Here is a 21558-nt window from a genome sequence, read left to right on the forward strand (position 1 = left end):
GCCTAGAACTCACAAATGTTTCCTCTAGGTCTATTTGTCGTGTGCTCTATGCCAATTACGATTGCATGCACGTAGCACTTTAAATTTTGCACTTTCCTCCACAAGCGTCATGTGATCAAGGCCTCCTGAAGGCCAAATCGCGTCATGGCGGACACGAAGGGTATTCAATAAAGAAAATCTTCGCACCGATTTACGGGTCTGCTTTCGTCTGTTGAGCTGAAGGATTACAGTGGCGAAGGCTAGCGCATATATATCTCTCTCTCCTTTTTAAGGAACGTTTAAGTGGGGTGAAGAATAGTAAATGAAATAAGCATCCCATCCCCACTATTGGCACCTTAGTATGATGTGTTCTCACTGGAAGGGTGGCTCCAGGAGTGGACTATGCAACTAGCCCCGTCAAAAACTCGAGTAGCCAAGCAAGGCAGAGCATTAGCTTCATGGTTCAACGAGCCACTTAGGAAAAACAAAAGGGCATGCAAATGCCTTGAAAGAACTTGGAGGAAAAACTACGATCCTCTGAGTAAAACCATCTATAAACTGGCCCTGAAAGCCCACTATGTCTGAGTCAGTGAAGGAAAAAAATCCTTTCTGGCATCTAAAATTGAGCTAGCCGGGAATAGCAGTAGTCAACTTTTTAAGATAGTTAAGTACTAACGAATCATATTGCACAATACTTTTATAATAAAATAAAAACTATCCAGGATTCATTTGGCTCTGCTGCCCTTGTTAGCAAGGGCTTTTTGCGGCTGCAATACTTTTAGATTTTCCCCCTATTCCTATGGCCACTTCCCTTAAAATTATGAAGGCATTGAAATCCGGCTCCCACTCCGACCCCGGGCCTGCCAAAACATTGGCACCCATCGTGGAGGTTATGAACCCTGATGTCAACAGAGCCTTGAATTTATCCCTGCCTGAGGGTTTGATGTCAGACAAATGGAAACACGGAAAGATCCTCCCGCTACTGAAAAAACCCTCAGCAGATCCTTTGGTAGCCAGCAATTACAGAACAATATCTCTGCTGCCTTGCTTCTCCAAGGCTTTGGAGAAGTATGTCAATGCTGTCATCACTGATTTTGTAGAGTCTACACATGTTCTGCACTCAAGCCAGCCGGGTTTCAGAGCCAACTTCAGTACGGAGACGTCCTTACTACAAGTCTCTAAGACAATCATAACTACTCTTGATAGAGAGGGAAAGCTGTACTGATACTATTGGGCCGATCGGCTGCTTTCGATACCGTGCCCCACAATCTACTTCTGCACAGACTTCAGGACTGCGGCATTGGGGGCACAGTTCTTAGGTGGTTCTCCTCCTTCCTGCAAAGCCGCCAGTAAACTGTTTGGTCCCCTCCCTTCTCGGCCATCATTCCTCCGTTGAATGTAGGAGTGCCACAGGGCTCGGTTTTAAGTCCAACCCTGTTTAATATTTATATGCCCCCCCCCCCTCCCCCTCGCACTCATAGCAGAACAGCATGGAGCAAAAGTTTTATCTTACGCCGACGCTTAGCTGTTATTTACTTGTGAGAAAGATGCGGCGCTAAGAGGAAACAACATCAGCACGTGCTTGGCCAAGGTGTTTGCCTGGTTCAAATACAACCAACTGCAATATAATTCGGATAAGTCTGAAATTATCTTTTTGGGACACACTCCTGGTGGCCCCAGAATCTGTCCCCCCCTTGCCAGCCCAGTGACCACCATAAAAATCTTGGAGTGAAACTGGACGCAGATATGTCTACGAAGTCACAGGTCTAATCCGTGGCCGGCACCTGTTTTGGGCTATTAAAAATTATGAGAAACTTTCACACTCTGCTCCCTATCTCGCATAGGAAAACAGTGGTCCAAGCGCTGATCACATCAAGGCTGGACTATGCTGGACTGGCCGCACCGAATACCTACTTGTTTGCCTACAGGTGGAACAAAACATGGAGGCCAGAGCCCTACTGAGGGTCGGCTGAAGGACACACATGACCCCTTGTCTAAAGTCCCTGCACTGGCTCTCAGTGAAAAAGAGTGTTAACTTTAAATCTCTGGTGGTATACTTTAAGGTTCTCCACAAAATTGGAGCTCTCTACCTCTTGAATAAAATCCAGCCCTATACCCCATCCAGAACTCTGCGGTCATCGACACAGCACCTGACGATCGTGTGAAAGTTCTTTCGGTCTCAAAAGGGGGTACGCTCCTTTCAAGTAGCAGCTGCAAATCTATGGAATAGCTTGCCTCCCTCTCTGAGACAGATGCAGGATCTCCTTGGTTTTACGCAACTCCTGAAAACATGTCTCTTCCAACAGTAGAGGAGGCGCATATTGTTCTGTTCACAATGCTCTGTCAAGGGTTTTTGAGTAAATGCCAGTACACTCCCCGGAGCACCCATGCGCTCAACAAATACCTCATAACATAACATGACATGACATACTTGTAATCCTAGTGGCATCATAGACATTCTCACTGAACCCATAAACAGAGAATCGTCCCATCTCTGTGTGGGGTCCCTGGAACAAATATACAGTGTGGGTGTGTATGTATTTCTGAACTTGGAGGTAGACACCCCAGTGCTCGACACAGTCATAAGTCTGTGACAGGCCAGATATAACTGTATTTTTCTGTACAGTACTACACTATTGTAATTTAATCCAAACCACATTCCAGTATTTAGTGTAGAATTGTGATACATATTTGAAATAAATAGAAATTCTCAAACTGCAGAAAACGTGAAGGTAAAGGTGCCTGTCAGGTCAGAAGTGCACTTGCTGTGTTCAGTATACAATGTACCTTTAAGGAAGAAAGCAGCTTCTATTACCGACCATGAGCTCCAATGACAAATTGCCTCACCACCTCAATTGGTTTTAGATGGAAGACTATGACCTGTGGTAGGATATAATACAAAGAAAAGAATAACTTAAATTGATAAATGTAGAAGAGAGGATTTTTTAGTACTTCAGTGAGACTATCTATGATGTAGAGCTAGGATTACAAGAAAGTAAAATGTCCTTCTGCATCTTGGGGTTCTAACTGATGGTCATTAAGATGTACTAGAATAGCAAGCATAGCCCAACTGCCAGGTTGTCCATGAAAGAAGAAAACATTCTAATTAATGTATGCAGTATAAATGTGACAAGATGTGAGAACGCTAATTAAATACATTAAGTAGGCAACTGACCCACTAATGTATCAGCTCAATAATCTTCAGAACAGAGGAATGACTAGTTTATTATGAATAGATTTCCAGGTTGCTGCATTACATACTTCAGGTAGGAAAACCTTCTTGAACCAAGCGGTGTGCTTTCGGTCTACCTGCTATAGGTTTGTTTGCTAACTGGTAAACAGCACATACCACAGGATACAATCCATAAAGCAATAGTTTTCTTGGAGGACATTAATCCTTTCCCTAGAGGACCATCATTTACAAAAAGATTACTTGTCATTATGATGTTCTTAGTTTTATGTAAATAAAACTTTAGGACTCCTTTTAGATTTAGTGAGCCCCCTGCTGGAGACAATGGATTGGCGGAACATAGGAAAATAAATAGTTTGAATAACATGAACATCTGGTACAACTTGTGCAGAAAATAAGATCTGCCCTTAATACTAATGTGAATGGAAAATCAAGCAGGATTCAATAGCAGATGAACTCAACTCGCTACCCTCTTGCTGATGTAATGGCAACTAAGAAATTACCTTCCACAAGACCTGTTGCAATCTGGCCTTAGGAAAATGCTCGAAGAGAGGTGCCATGAGAATAGAAAGCACTACAGTTAACTTCCATGGAGAATCAGGCCTTTTGATTGCAGTGTAGGTCTTTTGTCTTCTCTAAAAACATTCTCTAGATCAGTGGGATCGTAAAGAATGTTCTTTGATTTGGACCTTTACAATAAAGCTGTAATAGCTGCCAGGTGAAGTTTGACTGTATAGAATTGCAGAATTGACTGCGACAAATAAAATAGATAAGGAAGAATAACATTCTCCTGACAGAGTGGAGAGGCACTAAAACACAAATTATTTTCACTAAAATAATGGGAGCTCCTAGAAGATGGCCTACTTGCTTACTTAAGACTCTTCATACAGTTTGAGGGTCTATGAAAGTGTTCAAACTGTAAGACCTCAGAAGCATACTGCCAAATTCAAGGACTGTGTGTTGGGCCGGATGATCTTCCCCCCTACATCCTGGATATGAAATTGTGGTTACATAGCAGCCCTGTGTGGAGTTGAAGCAATAGGTGAAGAAGCTCTGAAAACCACCAATAACTAAGCTACTCTGAAGCTATAAGAAACATGGTCGCTGAAGACCTTTTGAACTTAGCAATGACTAATGGTATCAGTAGTCAAAAGAGCACTGGCCATTTTGTCTAGTGGCAAATAAGCATAGTTGTAGGACAACCCAGTCTTGAAAGAAAGTGCAGAAAAACAAAGTGCAAGACGTCGGCATTGAAATATCACTCAAGATTTTCATAAAAGTGTCTAATGGGTAGGTCTGCTTGATGATTTTGGAGACCTGACAGATGACCTGCTCATTTAAATTGTTAAATTTCTCACTATCAGCCAATGCCAGATTGCTTGTGCTTCCAATATCAGAGTTCTTGATATTGTTCCTCTCTCTTTATTCAAGTAGTTTATGGTTCTGGTATCGTCTGCCTGCACTAGAACTATAGATAGTACTGGTGGGAAAGCCCTGAGGGCAAAGTGGACTGCCTTGAGCCCGAGTCCAATGAAGTGATATAGTTGTTACTGCAGAGACCACTGCCTCGGATTTGTTCGATTTTTTTAATGTGTTCCCCTCCCGTTGAGAAAAGCATTTGTTATTATGTTTGAGTACGAAAATCTTGATGGAATCGGACTCCAAAGTGTAAACTTTTTCTGTTGAGCTACCTCTGAAATGACCGTTGTGCTTTATTCAGGTTGATCTGTCTTCCCAGTTGATATGTTTTGACCAGAGATCTTCCAAGCGTTGATGCATGGCTCATGTTTAGACAGGCATTGGACCCTAGAAAAATGCAAGAGCCCATGGAACCTAGCAGGGAGATGACTTGTCTATCGGGTGTGTGGCATGAAACAAATAAGGCTTTTTAAAAGAAATGGAATATACGAAGTCTTGCAAAGGAAACACTTCTCCTCTGATGGTACTGAGGGATGCTTCCATATAGTTTCAAATTTGAACTGGAGATTATTTTTGTAGATTCCCACACAAACGTATTTTAATAATGCAACAGTGAAAGTGAAGTCCTTTTATGCTTGACATGCAGTGAGTATCTTTATTAGACAGTCACTTAAGCAAAAGTGTAGTCAAAGGTTTCATTTTGGAGGAGAAAAGTCATAACCACTTCCATGCATTGTGAGACTGTCCTTAGGGCTGACTTCCGGCCAAGTGGTAGAAATGTGTACAAAGAGAGCTTTGCTGACAAGAAATCTGAAACGTTTCCTGTATTTTACTGCTATTGAGATGTAGAAATAAGCGTCCAAAAGATCCATAGAGCACACACAGTCTCCTTTCATGATCTGTGAATACATATTTAATGCAGTGCCAACATTCTGATTTTGTTTTATTTTGATATACTTGCTGGCTTGTCTTAGGTTTAACATGGCTCTAAATCCTCCTTTTTGGCTTTGTGTACCAAACCATATCTGGAATATATGTCACTTCCTCATTTTGGCGGACGAACCGGTACTGTTTTTTCTTTTTGAGGTAGAATATTATTTTTGTTTTAAGATAGAGCCGCTGGTGTTGAGATATGGGTGGCAGAACCCTGAATTGATGTTGCAGTCGCTCTAAATAATATGTCGGACTTATTTGTCTGCAGTAATTTTCCTCAGCTCTTCCAGTTGTTAAACTCCCTCCCACTGGAGTCGCAAACAGAGTACATGGAGTAATGACCCATTGTTCATTGTTATGGGAGCGTAATTTACCCAGAGTAAAGGCTTTATATGTTGATCTGTTGCTGTTCAAGAGTACAGCGACTGATGTTGAGATTGTGGGTACTAAGCCCATTGAGTAGGTGAATCCTCTGTTGTTGAAATTGCCTGCTCGAGTTCTGTCTTCATGCGAGACATATCATCAGCATTGAAACAGAATAAAATGTTTCCTGAGAACAAAAAGATTTGGTGTCGAGTTTCAGGTTTTAGCCCTGTGAATGTGAGCCTAGATGAGCGATGGTATCCGTGTGCTGCTAGGACGGAGGAATCAGCTGCAGCACTGATAATCTGGATGGATACCATCATGCGCCTCAATCAAACTTTCTTAGAAATCTTCACGTCTATGTCTGGGAAGTTCTATCAATTGTTTGACTAGAGTCCAGAAGTGACCGGTCATCTCTTCCAGTCAGAGCAGAAATGCTTCCTACCTTCATAGCAACAGCAAATAAGCACTTGCAATGTAATAGGTCTAGAATTACTGAACGTTATTGGCGTTGCATTATAATTTGCATCGCTAATAGGTCAAACATTCAGTAATGCAAAACCTATTGCATTGCAAATGCTTGTTTAATCTTGATCTTACCTCCATGATCCCAAGACGTTTTTCAGCAGGTCAGTGGCCTGTAGAAAAGGGCCTACATTTCCCCCCTCCAGATAACATGGGTGAATGCTGCATTTGTGCGTGACTGGAGGGGGACAGGGTGTGTGGCCGAGGAGTCAAGAGATGACCAGAGCTGGTCAACCAAAAGAATCAATTGGTGATGTCCGCTAGGAGGGAACCAAGCACCAAAAGGCGTGTTCAAAGACCCTGATACCCCATAGGCCGAATACAGCATGCCTCGCAGCACATGCGCTGCCCAGGCTGGACCTAAAAAGGGGCACATACTTTTGGGACTCTGAATCCTTTCCTTGTCAGGAGGAACAGTACAAGGGGCTGTGGTATGAAGGTTTCGGGCAGAAGAAACGATGACAGAGTACGATGTGGGATCGGTACGATGTTGTGATCTGTACTTTCTGTCGGTGGGATGGTGCAACAGTTACAGATGCCAGAATCAGGAAAGAATCCACAGCTAGTTCTGCACCAGAGGTCTGCTGGAATGAGACCCTAACCACCTAAGCGGTGCCCCTCCAAAGCCCTGGACCCATGGAAGTGGTGTTAGAGGTGATGCCCCTGCCTAACCCTAAAATATGGAACCCAAGGTGCACTGCTGGTCGCCCTAACTTTGCAGTAACTCCTGGTACATTCTTCACTGCAGCAGCACATCTTGTTCAGTGGGACCTTAGAGTAATATTAACCAGCCTCAGAAAGCCCTCTTCGGCTATGGCTTGCAGCATCATCCCATTGGAGGTTTTGAACTTCCCAAAAATTGTCTGAGTCCGAATGTAAAAATCTTCACCGGGCTCGATGATGACAGGCTCCCAATCAACACTGATGACATCCTTGGACTGGAAATCCAGATTCTCTCCTCGGAACTCCATCCCACCATCGTCAATGCTGCTCTCCTTGGCTGCTGAGGGTTCTTGGGAGCCAACTGCCCCATCTGTTACCTCTAGTACGTCCCACACAGAGGGACTGGTGGTAGGTCTTCGGAGGCCACGCCCCCTTATTCCACCACTGCAAATGCGCTTCCTTGGCAAACTACTGGCTGCGGGGATAAAGCCCCCTTGGCTACCGAGGGTCCTTCGGGGCCAGGAACCGCTTCTGTTACCTCCTGTAAGTCTCAGGCAGCTAAATTGCAGAGAACTGGTTGGAGGCACGGCCCCTTTCTCCGCCACATGGCAAACACTACAACTAGTTGACAAAACATAGAAATTCACTGAAAAAAACAAAGGTTACACGGACGATATAGTTTGGAAATGGAATAAAAAAAATAAACATAGAAAGTCACTGAAAAGAACAAAGGGTACAGGGACGTTATAGTTAGGCTCAAGCTTCACTACTACAAAAACAGTGAAAATCAGCATACATAGTTAGCACCCACGGCAATGCACTGCTTATCTATCACCTCACATATTACATCCCTCATGACATGGTCAGTGACTCCAATGACATTACTGACGACATAATTCACAGAATCACAGACACACCCACTAACATACACATTTTGTTTGTAGGGGCGGGGGGATCCCGTTGAAAATGTTTTTTAAAAATGCATTATTTTGTCCTGGGGAGGCCCAGTTGGATTCCCCAAGACGCCTAGAGGGTCAGGGTGTTACTACCCTGCCCTCTTTTCTTTTTATTTACATTTATTTGGGACTGTGCTTCAAGCAGAGTCCAAAGAAGGCTGCCTAACACTTCTTGGTTGAAAAATTGGCAGCCAATCAAATTTCAGTAGGATTTCAGCAGTACCTTGGGCTCCCAGATATCTATCTTTTTTTAAATTGTTGGTGTAATTCTGTTCAGCAGTTCGGGCCCATGGACATAACATGGGGAAAATGGATTTTTGGACCCCCCTTTTTTTCCTCAGCCCCCCTCTCAACGGATCACCCCGAAACTTTCAACACAGCAGTTGAACTAACAAGCATTGGTAATGCATCAGTTTCTTCTATGTGATGAATAAAATGCTGTTTTTATCAATCATCTTCCGGGGCAAAGGAAAGAGGTCCCTTACAAGTAACACAGGAAATGAGAGGAAGTGGTGCAGAGCACAGCGCTGCTGACCCCTTCCTCTTTGTGAGTGTACACGAAAATATTTTTAAGAGCAGGCAGTGGTCCCAGGGACCAATGCCTGCCTTAAAAAAATGAAACAAAAAAAGTTTCTTTTTTCTTTTTTAAATGGAAACGGGATGCATTTGAAAAAAATACTGCTTTATTTAAAAACCAGTACCAGACAAGGTGGTCTGCTGACAAGAGCAGGCCACCATCCCTGCGAGTGCTAGCCATTCATAACGGGGTCGCAAACTGAGACTGCCTTATGAATATTAATGAGGCATGTAAATTGTGACCCCATTAGGAATGGCAAACAGTGTCTGAGACACTGTTGTACATTCTATTTTGCATTTCGACGCAATTTGCGACTCGCAAAATTGAATGGTCGTACATCTGACCATTAATCTCTCCGGGTGGCAAGTTGCTATATAAATCTGCTGCAAGACGAAAAAGCTAAATTAAGGCAAAACCTTTATAAAACACTTGGGGACTGATGTAGGTAGGCCAATACCGGTCGGTAAAGGCCGATTTTACCGAATTTCGTCAGTTACCGACCGGTATAGGCCTTTTGGGATGTAGGGGACAGAAAAACATCAGAATCTGTAATTTTACCGAATCGGTAAAGTTACCGAATCGGTAAAGATACCGAATCGGAAAATATACCGAATCGGTAAATTTACCGAATCGGAAAATTTACCGATTCTGTAAAGTTACCGAATCGGAAAATATACCGAATCGTTAATTTTACCAATTCGGTAAAGTTACCGATTCGGTAAAGTTACCGATTCGGAAAATAACAAGTGGTAAAAATGAGTATTTGAGATGTAGGGAACCTCTGAAATACCGATTTTGACTGAAAATCGGTATTTAAGAGTCTGTAATTACCATGGATTCAAATCAGGTGGTAAACAGGTGCAAGGTATAAAAAAAGGCCCAAAATGCAACATTTTCTCAACTATGGCGGCATTCTATGTCATTGCGAGGCGGCTACGCCTACAGGCTGAAGGTGAGAGGGTCTGGAGGAGGGAGGAGCAGGTGTACAGACAGAGGATCACTCTATTCCAGCTAACTGACCCAGAGACCCTGCAGAGGTACAGGCTGGATCTCCAAACCATCCTGGACCTAATCAGGGACCTCCACCCACTATTGGAACATCCAACCACAAGGGCCCACGCCATCCCCCCCATGTCCAGGTGCTGTGCAGCCTACACCTGCTCGCATCTGGAAGTTACAAGAGTGTGGCTGCTGCGGTAGGTGGGGTGTCCCAGAGCTGTCTGTCACGTTTTTTTCAAAAATTCCTTGATGCAATGTTGCAGAGAATGCATTTATACATCCGCTTTCCAGCAACGCATGCAGAACTGCTAAGGACAAAGACAGACTTTTACCAGGTGGCGCATTTCCCACACATCATAGGCTGTATTGATGGTACCCACGTACCAATATGCCCACCAGCTGCCACAGAGTACATCTATCGGAACCGCAAGTCCACCCACACCATCTACGTTCAGGTGATCTGTGATGCAAAATACGTGATCACTGACATAGTAGCCAAATTTCCAGGGAGTACCCACAACTCCTACATATTCCAAAACAATGGGATATATGAACGCCTGACTGCGGGGGAGTTTGGCGAAGAATACTTGCTAGGTGAGACACTGTGTGGAAATCACTTGAATCGTATTACAGGTGGATGTGTGTGAGCATGTGATTAATGTCAATTTCTCATCACTAATAGGGGACAGTGCATATGCCTTCCGGTCCTTCATCCTCACACCCTACCTCAACCCAACAACACCAAGTCAGAGGCGATACAACCGGGCACACAAAACAACTAGAAACATCGTGGAGCGCACCTTTGGCATGTGGAAAAGCAGGTTTCGCAGCCTCCATAAAAGTGGAGGGGCCCGCCAGTACACACCAATCACCTGCTGCAAAATGATTGCAGCCTGTGCAATGCTGCACAACCTGGCGGTCAAGAAGGGGACAGAAGTGGAACTCTCAGATTTTGAGGACCATGACGACGAGGATGCCGTCCCTGAACCACACACATCTGGTGGAGCAACATCAACTGATGGCAGACTCAGACGGGAAGAGGACACATGCAACTATTTTTAAGTAAGTAAGGAGACAAAGACAGGCATAGTATGCTACAACACTAGTTTAATTTTCAAATCACTTTTGTTATTAAATCACAAAAGTGTAACAAAAACACATTTAACGGCAATGCTCCGAGTTATGTAGAATTACACCTTGAACTGTGTAACTCATTTCCTTGCTCGCTTCCCAGTAACACTAGGAGGTTGTTCAACCTGCTCACTCTCTTGTTGGCCTGCGGCCTCAGCATGGCGCCTGCTCCTCCTAGTTTCTGTTACAGGGGCGCTTCCAATGCTGCTCCTGCTCGTGCTCTCCTCACTAATATTTACAACAAGGGGTGGTGAGGGACAGAGTCTCTGAATTAAGCAGAAAGCTCTCACCCAGTCAAGAGATCAGGGCTAGATCCAACACCGTTTTTTAGCTCACTGCACCATCCCAGTTTCAGAACCTGGCTGTATGCAAATTAGTCTGTTCCTGTCCCAGTGCATGATGGGAACAGGGCAAACCAAACTACAAAAGCCAATTCTTACACTGGGAAGGAAACAAGCTCCCGGGGACCGGTTTCTGGCATTACAGCCGTCTTCGGCCCGGTTTGCTTGAATCCTGATGGTGCAATGAGCAAGGGTCTCACATCTGAGAATACCCTTCCACGCTTAGGGTGGACAAAAATATTTACAACAAGGGGTGGTGAGGGACAGAGTCTCTGAATTAAGCAGAAAGCTCTCACCCAGTGAAGAGATCAGGGCTAGATCCAACACCGTTTTTTAGCTCACTGCACCATCCCAGTTTCAGAACCTGGCTGTATGCAAATTAGTCTGTTCCTGTCCCAGTGCATGATGGGAACAGGGCAAACCAAACTACAAAAGCCAATTCTTACACTGAGAAGGAAACAAGCTCCCGGGGACCGGTTTCTGGCATTACAGCCGTCTTCGGCCCGGTTTGCTTGAATCCTGATGGTGCAATGAGCAAGGGTCTCACATCTGAGAATACCCTTCCACGCTTAGGGTGGACAAAAATATTTACAACAAGGGGTGGTGAGGGACAGAGTCTCTGAATTAAGCAGAAAGCTCTCACCCAGTCAAGAGATCAGGGCTAGATCCAACACCGTTTTTTAGCTCACTGCACCATCCCAGTTTCAGAACCTGGCTGTATGCAAATTAGTCTGTTCCTGTCCCAGTGCATGGTGGGAACAGGGCAAACCAAACTACAAAAGCCAATTCTTTCACTGGGAAGGAAACAAGCTCCCGGGGACCGGTTTCTGGCATTACAGCCGTCTTCGGCCCGGTTTGCTTGAATCCTGATGATGCAATGAGCAAGGGTCTCACATCTGAGAATACCCTTCCACGCTTAGGGTGGACAAAAATATTTACAACAAGGGGTGGTGAGGGACAGAGTCTCTGAATTAAGCAGAAAGCTCTCACCCAGTCAAGAGATCAGGGCTAGATCCAACACCGTTTTTTAGCTCACTGCACCATCCCAGTTTCAGAACCTGGCTGTATGCAAATTAGTCTGTTCCTGTCCCAGTGCATGATGGGAACAGGGCAAACCAAACTACAAAAGCCAATTCTTACACTGGGAAGGAAACAAGCTCCCGGGGACCGGTTTCTGGCATTACAGCCGTCTTCGGCCCGGTTTGCTTGAATCCTGATGGTGCAATGAGCAAGGGTCTCACATCTGAGAATACCCTTCCACGCTTAGGGTGGACAAAAATATTTACAACAAGGGGTGGTGAGGGGCAGAGTCTCTGAATTAAGCAGAAAGCTCTCACCCAGTCAAGAGATCAGGGCTAGATCCAACACCGTTTTTTAGCTCACTGCACCATCCCAGTTTCAGAACCTGGCTGTATGCAAATTAGTCTGTTCCTGTCCCAGTGCATGATGGGAACAGGGCAAACCAAACTACAAAAGCCAATTCTTACACTGGGAAGGAAACAAGCTCCCGGGGACCGGTTTCTGGCATTACAGCCGTCTTCGGCCCGGTTTGCTTGAATCCTGATGGTGCAATGAGCAAGGGTCTCACATCTGAGAATACCCTTCCACGCTTAGGGTGGACAAAAATATTTACAACAAGGGGTGGTGAGGGACAGAGTCTCTGAATTAAGCAGAAAGCTCTCACCCAGTCAAGAGATCAGGGCTAGATCCAACACCGTTTTTTAGCTCACTGCACCATCCCAGTTTCAGAACCTGGCTGTATGCAAATTAGTCTGTTCCTGTCCCAGTGCATGATGGGAACAGGGCAAACCAAACTACAAAAGCCAATTCTTACACTGGGAAGGAAACAAGCTCCCGGGGACCGGTTTCTGGCATTACAGCCGTCTTCGGCCCGGTTTGCTTGAATCCTGATGGTGCAATGAGCAAGGGTCTCACATCTGAGAATACCCTTCCACGCTTAGGGTGGACAAAAATATTTACAACAAGGGGTGGTGAGGGACAGAGTCTCTGAATTAAGCAGAAAGCTCTCACCCAGTCAAGAGATCAGGGCTAGATCCAACACCGTTTATTAGCTCACTGCACCATCCCAGTTTCAGAACCTGGCTGTATGCAAATTAGTCTGTTCCTGTCCCAGTGCATGATGGGAACAGGGCAAACCAAACTACAAAAGCCAATTCTTACACTGGGAAGGAAACAAGCTCCCGGGGACCGGTTTCTGGCATTACAGCCGTCTTCGGCCCGGTTTGCTTGAATCCTGATGGTGCAATGAGCAAGGGTCTCACATCTGAGAATACCCTTCCACGCTTAGGGTGGACAAAAATATTTACAACAAGGGGTGGTGAGGGACAGAGTCTCTGAATTAAGCAGAAAGCTCTCACCCAGTCAAGAGATCAGGGCTAGATCCAACACCGTTTTTTAGCTCACTGCACCATCCCAGTTTCAGAACCTGGCTGTATGCAAATTAGTCTGTTCCTGTCCCAGTGCATGATGGGAACAGGGCAAACCAAACTACAAAAGCCAATTCTTACACTGGGAAGGAAACAAGCTCCCGGGGACCGGTTTCTGGCATTACAGCCGTCTTCGGCCCGGTTTGCTTGAATCCTGATGGTGCAATGAGCAAGGGTCTCACATCTGAGAATACCCTTCCACGCTTAGGGTGGACAAAAATATTTACAACAAGGGGTGGGGAGGGAAAAAGCCTCTGAATTAAGCAGAAAGCTCTCACCCAGTCAAGAGATCAGGGCTAGATCCAACACCGTTTTTTAGCTCACTGCACCATCCCAGTTTCAGAACCTGGCTGTATGCAAATTAGTCTGTTCCTGTCCCAGTGCATCACCACCCCCTTTTGTGAATCAGAATAGCGAGCAGTAGCAGAAAGCACTTTTTAAAATTTTTATATAGGTACTTAATACAGCATCATTCTGTACATAGCTAGCTAGAATTCTGCATATTAATATTGCAATCACAGTTACTAAACATAGCACCCCTTGTTGTAAATATTTTTGTCCACCCTAAGCGGGGAAGGGTATTCTCAGATGTGAGACCCTTATTCATTGCATCATCAGGATTCAAGCAAACCGGGCCGAAGACGGCTGTAATGCCAGAAACCGGTCCCCGGGAGCTTGTTTCCTTCCCAGTGTAAGAATTGGCTTTGTAGTTTAGTCTGCCCTGTTCCCATGATGCACTGGGCCAGGGACAGACTGATTTGCATATAGCCAGGTTCTGAGCTGGGATGGGGCAGTGAGATAAATAACGGTGATGGATCAAGCCCTGATCTTTGGACTGGGTAAGAGTGGTCTGTTTAACTCAGACACTCTGTTCATCACCACCCCCTTTTTTAAATCGTTTTTGGCCACTATAGGTGTGGCAGGGTATACTCAGACATGAGTCCCTTTCTCACTGCTCCATCAGGATTCAAGCAAGCCGGGCCGAAGAAGGCTGAAATGCCAGAAACCGGTCCCCGGTAGCTTGTCTCCTTTCTGGTGAAGAATTGGCTTTGTAGTTTAGTCTGCCCTGTTCCCATGATGCACTGGGCCAGGGACAGACTGATTTGCATATAGCCAGGTTCTGAGCTGGGATGGGGCAGTGAGATAAATAACGGTGATGGATCAAGCCCTGATCATTGGACTGGGTAAGAGTGGTCTGTTTAACTCAGACACTCTGTTCATCACCTCCCCCTTTTTTAAATCGTTTTTGGCCACTATAGGTGTGGCAGGGTATACTCAGACATGAGTCCCTTTCTCACTGCTCCATCAGGATTCAAGCAAGCCGGGCCGGAGAAGGCTGAAATGCCAGAAACCGGTCCCCGGTAGCTTGTCTCCTTTCTGGTGAAGAATTGGCTTTGTAGTTTAGTCTGCCCTGTTCCCATGATGCACTGGGCCAGGGACAGACTGATTTGCATATAGCCAGGTTCTGAGCTGGGATGGGGCAGTGAGATAAATAACGGTGATGGATCAAGCCCTGATCTTTGGACTGGGTAAGAGTGGTCTGTTTAACTCAGACACTCTGTTCATCACCACCCCCTTTTTTAAATCGTTTTTGGCCACTATAGGTGTGGCAGGGTATACTCAGACATGAGTCCCTTTCTCACTGCTCCATCAGGATTCAAGCAAGCCGGGCCGAAGAAGGCTGAAATGCCAGAAACCGGTCCCCGGTAGCTTGTCTCCTTTCTGGTGAAGAATTGGCTTTGTAGTTTAGTCTGCCCTGTTCCCATGATGCACTGGGCCAGGGACAGACTGATTTGCATATAGCCAGGTTCTGAGCTGGGATGGGGCAGTGAGATAAATAACGGTGATGGATCAAGCCCTGATCTTTGGACTGGGTAAGAGTGGTCTGTTTAACTCAGACACTCTGTTCATCACCACCCCCTTTTTTAAATCGTTTTTGGCCACTATAGGTGTGGCAGGGTATACTCAGACATGAGTCCCTTTCTCACTGCTCCATCAGGATTCAAGCAAGCCGGGCCGAAGAAGGCTGAAATGCCAGAAACCGGTCCCCGGTAGCTTGTCTCCTTTCTGGTGAAGAATTGGCTTTGTAGTTTAGTCTGCCCTGTTCCCATGATGCACTGGGCCAGGGACAGACTGATTTGCATATAGCCAGGTTCTGAGCTGGGATGGGGCAGTGAGATAAATAACGGTGATGGATCAAGCCCTGATCTTTGGACTGGGTAAGAGTGGTCTGTTTAACTCAGACACTCTGTTCATCACCACCCCCTTTTTTAAATCGTTTTTGGCCACTATAGGTGTGGCAGGGTATACTCAGACATGAGTCCCTTTCTCACTGCTCCATCAGGATTCAAGCAAGCCGGGCCGAAGAAGGCTGAAATGCCAGAAACCGGTCCCCGGTAGCTTGTCTCCTTTCTGGTGAAGAATTGGCTTTGTAGTTTAGTCTGCCCTGTTCCCATGATGCACTGGGCCAGGGACAGACTGATTTGCATATAGCCAGGTTCTGAGCTGGGATGGGGCAGTGAGATAAATAACGGTGATGGATCAAGCCCTGATCTTTGGACTGGGTAAGAGTGGTCTGTTTAACTCAGACACTCTGTTCATCACCACCCCCTTTTTTAAATCGTTTTTGGCCACTATAGGTGTGGCAGGGTATACTCAGACATGAGTCCCTTTCTCACTGCTCCATCAGGATTCAAGCAAGCCGGGCCGAAGAAGGCTGAAATGCCAGAAACCGGTCCCCGGTAGCTTGTCTCCTTTCTGGTGAAGAATTGGCTTTGTAGTTTAGTCTGCCCTGTTCCCATGATGCACTGGGCCAGGGACAGACTGATTTGCATATAGCCAGGTTCTGAGCTGGGATGGGGCAGTGAGATAAATAACGGTGATGGATCAAGCCCTGATCTTTGGACTGGGTAAGAGTGGTCTGTTTAACTCAGACACTCTGTTCATCACCACCCCCTTTTTTAAATCGTTTTTGGCCACTATAGGTGTGGCAGGGTATACTCAGACATGAGTCCCTTTCTCACTGCTCCATCAGGATTCAAGCAAGCCGGGCCGAAGAAGGCTGAAATGCCAGAAACCGGTCCCCGGTAGCTTGTCTCCTTTCTGGTGAAGAATTGGCTTTGTAGTTTAGTCTGCCCTGTTCCCATGATGCACTGGGCCAGGGACAGACTGATTTGCATATAGCCAGGTTCTGTGCTGGGATGGGGCAGTGAGATAAATAACGGTGATGGATCAAGCCCTGATCTTTGGACTGGGTAAGAGTGGTCTGTTTAACTCAGACACTCTGTTCATCACCACCCCCTTTTTTTAAATCGTTTTTGGCCACTATAGGTGTGGCAGGGTATACTCAGACATGAGTCCCTTTCTCACTGCTCCATCAGGATTCAAGCAAGCCGGGCCGAAGAAGGCTGAAATGCCAGAAACCGGTCCCCGGTAGCTTGTCTCCTTTCTGGTGAAGAATTGGCTTTGTAGTTTAGTCTGCCCTGTTCCCATGATGCACTGGGCCAGGGACAGACTGATTTGCATATAGCCAGGTTCTGAGCTGGGATGGGGCAGTGAGATAAATAACGGTGATGGATCAAGCCCTGATCTTTGGACTGGGTAAGAGTGGTCTGTTTAACTCAGACACTCTGTTCATCACCACCCCCTTTTTTAAATCCTCCTCACTAATAGGCACATCCATTGCAGCTGTGTGCGCAGTTTGTGTATTCAACAGCGCCTCCAGAGCACTGGTCACCCTGCCCATGCCCCTAGTGACCTCATTAGTGTTTTGCATCATGGCCTCCTGCATGTTGGAGCTTCTCCTGCATAACAGGGATGCGGCAGTGGCCAGGCAGTTGATGGCAGTACTACAGACATGTGCGCGACGCCTATCCCTGTCCCTTGCAGCAAAGTCCTTGTCAAGATTTGTGCATAGTAGCTGCACCGAGTTGTTTACTCCTCGCATCCCTGCAGCCATCTCCTTGTTTACCTGCACCATCTCCTTGTTGACCTGCACCATCTCCTTGTTGTCCTGTACCATCTCACTGATACCCTTTCCTATCTCTCCAATGTTACTATTCAGGGACCTCAGCTGTCGTTGGCATGCCTGGATGGCTCTCCCATGCATCCTCTGTATCCGGACCATGCTCCCCTCCAGACCAAGGAACACACTTCGACCCTCAACTGGTGCATCTCCTGGCCTTTCCTGCACTCTGCGGCGTCTTCCACTACTATGGGCCATCCCTGCACTGGAGTGTGTTGTGCCAGGGCTCGCTGGTACAGGCAAGTTCTGTTGTCCATCACCCTCCATGTCAGCTGCCACGGACTCAAAATCGGGGAGTGGACCCACGACATGCCTCCTGCCTGGTTGTGTTGGGGGTATCACATCATGCTGTGATGCAGGCATCTCTGGTGATGAGAGCAGTAGTGGGGACTGAGATCTGCTAGGGGTTGCCAGCAATTCTTGGGCCATTTCTGTGTCTTGGCCAGTTGGATGGCTACTTGATGCAGCTTTCTCCTGTGGTACGTTGGGGGTACTTTCTCCTGCATCCTGACTCTCCTCCCTCTCAGGTGGTGTCCCTTCAGCCTCCTGCGAGCGCCTACAAGATGTTTCACCTGTGGACATATGAGCGTACATTAGCTAAGTGCTACTGTCTCACAGTCACTACAATAAAATAATTTTCACTTTGGCCATGTTCTGTATGCAGTCATTACATGTACTTGTGAAACTGCTATTTTAACTAGAACTGTGTATTGATTTTAAAAATACCTGTAGTTTGTTGTTTGGACCTGTGTCCACCGCTAATTCTTGCCGCAATTTCCTGCCGCCGCCTTCAGCGACGAGGCCGCTAGCCACGCCCACTTGAGGCAACGCCCCCTTTCATCTCTCTTCTGGCACACATATATAAATGTGCAACCCTAGGAAGCGCAGCGGACGAGCGCAGCGGGCGCGCCTAAGACAAGCCCGTCTGCGCCCGTCCGCGACGGGCCGGGACCTGGGACTATACCCCCTGGCCCTCCCCCGTCAGGACCATCTTACATCTACTCTAGGGAAGTCCTCCTTAGACTCATGCCATCCCAGCATGCCCACTGCACTGTCCTGAACTCTCACTATACCTGCCAGACTTGCCTGCTTCCCCTTACCTCCCTCCCTTCTACAACCAACATAGCCACCTCAAACTTCCCTCCCGTATGTCCCAAACCTACGGTTACGGACCAGACCCAATCCAGGATGCTGATCAGCCCTAACTGCAGATCACTAGGCAAACATAGAAGAGAAATTTTCGATCTTCTTGTCTCGGAGAAACCCGCAGCCCTCTTTCTCACAGAGACATGGCTAAAAGATCACTCTGGCCCAGATATTGCGGCCGCTCTCCCCGACAACTACACTTACGTGGGGAAAAAATAGACCAAAGAAAGAAGGTGGTGGTATAGCCATAATCTATAACAGACTACACTCCTGCAAATGGGAAGACTCTGCAATGCCTAACTGTGAGGCCGGTCTGTTTAAGCTCTCGCTCTCTCCCAACTTTATCTTCTCTGGGCTACTGATCTACCGCCCCCCGGGCCCGGCGAATTCCTGGGCAACCTCCCTTCCCCGAATATATAGCACCACTAATTCAGACCTCAACAAATTTTTCCATTATCGGTGACCTCAATTTGCACCTGAATGACCCCTCATGCACTATCAGCAGCAACCTCTTACAGGATTTGGCTGCTTTAAACATTTCTTTACACAACTCTGGCCCCACACACAAAGCAGGGAACCTTCTGGACCCCATCCTTTCCAACCTGGAGGCCATTGACTGTAAGGCTCCTTCACCTATCATATGGTCAGACCATTACATGGTGACATTCGCTATCAAACTAGGTCAGCAACTTAACAACTCCTCCAACCCCGCAGAACCCAGGTTATCCAGAAACTGGAATAAATTGGACTTAAACAAATTTAACACCTGTCTCGAAAATACTAGACCTCTCATGGAAGACACTAGCACTGCAACGTCTGCCGCTATAAACATCTGGCTTACACAGGCTGCCGATGCATGCCTACCTCTGCGTATGCTATCGCACAATTATCATCATCCACCTGCACCCTGGTTCACTGAAGCCTTAAAAAAAGAAAAAACCATTTGCAAAAATCTGGAGCGCAAATGGCGCATAAAATATGCCTCCTGTTCTAAACAAAGCTATAAAGTCGCTTAAAAAAATACCACTCCCTATGTAAAGCTGCCAAAGCTGAACATGTTAACCACACTATCCTTGAAGCAAAAAATCGCCCAAAGACACTCTTCAAGGTAGTGCAAAAACTCTCAGGAGCACTTTGCCAGCCCAAAGCTCCCTGTCTTAATACATCTCAATGCAATTCATTAGCTGAATTCTTCATCGCCAAAATTGACACCATCTACTCCAATTTTGGAATCTCATCCCACCTTCCTACTTTACCCAACTCATCGGCCCCAACCTCATCCCTCGAGCAAGAGATACCAGATGACAACAGCCCCATTCACTCCTTGCCGACCCCCTCCTCTCCACCCACGCCTTCCTGTGACTCTAGGCTTACATCTGGTACCTGTCCTCCGATCGCTCTGCTGATCGACACATGGGATCCACTCAACATCGAGACCCTCTATGATATCATCAGTAAAATTAAATCCGGTTCCCCACTAGACCCCATTCCTCCCCAAATTCTAAAAAAGCTGGACAACGCCTCCCTAGAACTCATCATGGAGCTTTTAAACTCCTCCCTAAGAGAAGCTACGGTACCCTCCGCATGGAAACATGCGATGATAATGCCTCTACTAAAAAAGGCTAATGCTGATCCCAGCATTCTAGCTAACTTTCGCCCCATCTCGCTTATCCCAGTATTTTCCAAAATTTTAGAAAAACACATTAACTCTCAACTTTCCACCCATGTTGAGCTAAGAGGAATCTTACATCCATCACAGTCAGGCTTCAGAGCCGGTTTCTCAACGGAATCTACCTTGTTGGGAGTCTCGGAAAACATCCGTTTCCGAGTCGATAGGGGGGAAACCGTGGCACTCATCCTGCTGGATTTGAGTGCCGCATTCGACACGGTTTCCCATCCCATCCTTGTCAATGCCCTCCGATCATCGGGCATTACCGGCTCAGCTCTCAACTGGCTTGTTAGCTTCCTATCCAACCGCACCTTCCAAGTTTTCTCTTCCTCATCTGCTTCCCAAACCTTTACATCTGCGTATGGAGTACCACAGGGTTCCATCCTGAGCCCCTTGCTCTTCAACTTATGCGTCAGACCTCTGGCGTCCATTGCGGAGCAAGCTGGGCTCACAATTTACTCCTACGCAGATGACACCCAGATCATCTACTCCCTCTCCTCAGACCCTCATGCCCCCTCATCCGCCCTCTGTTCAGGACTGAGCAGTATCGCAGCCTGGATGTTGGACAACAAACTCCAACTGAATGGGGGAAAAACAGAACTTCTTCTGTTTGGACATAATACCACTCTATGGGGACCCCAACACTGGCCCGCCCAAATGGGCACTCCACCCACTCCCTCTAAATCAGCTCGCAACTTAGGAGTGATCTTTGACGATCAGCTATCCATGAAAAGCCATGTGATCAAAACCTCCTCCACCTGCATCACAATCATCAAATGGCTGCGTAAGATCATCTGGATGCTGCCTGTGGATACCCAGAAAACTGTTGTCCAGGCTCTAATTACTTCTAGACTAGACTACAGTAACATCCTTCTCCTGGGCGCCAGCAAAGAGGTAACCCGAAAACTTCAAACCGTTCAGAATATGGCGGCACGACTGCTCTGCAAACTATCCAATACCGCCCCCACTTCAAACTCCCTCCGCACACTTCACTAGCTTCGCATTGAAAATCACTCGAAATTCAAAGCACTCTGCATCATGCACAAAATAAACAACGGTTCGGCCCCACCATATCTTACATCTTTGGTCCATCACCACTGTCCCCCCCGCACTTTGCGTTCATCCAACCAACACCTTTTTTCAGTGCCTAGAATCAGAAAAGCCAGAATGGGAGGTCGTTCCTTTGCCTGGCTAGC

The 21558-nt window shown here is 46.5% G+C and overlaps 1 long non-coding RNA gene across 1 annotated transcript in view; it reads left to right on the top strand.

Moving 5' to 3' along the window:
* The window catches only part of LOC147701575 (uncharacterized), a 31333-nt gene extending 13140 nt beyond the window's left edge, over positions 1-18193 (top strand). Inside the window, exons 2-3 of the long non-coding RNA XR_015297191.1 lie at positions 10287-10666; positions 17587-18193. This is a non-coding gene — a long non-coding RNA (uncharacterized LOC147701575). The remainder of the gene's footprint in view (positions 1-10286; positions 10667-17586) is intronic.
* Positions 18194-21558: the final 3365 nt, after the last annotated feature.

Source organism: Lissotriton vulgaris, chromosome 7 (genome assembly GCF_964263255.1).
Source record: "Lissotriton vulgaris chromosome 7, aLisVul1.2, whole genome shotgun sequence".
Classification (NCBI taxonomy): domain Eukaryota; kingdom Metazoa; phylum Chordata; class Amphibia; order Caudata; family Salamandridae; genus Lissotriton; species Lissotriton vulgaris.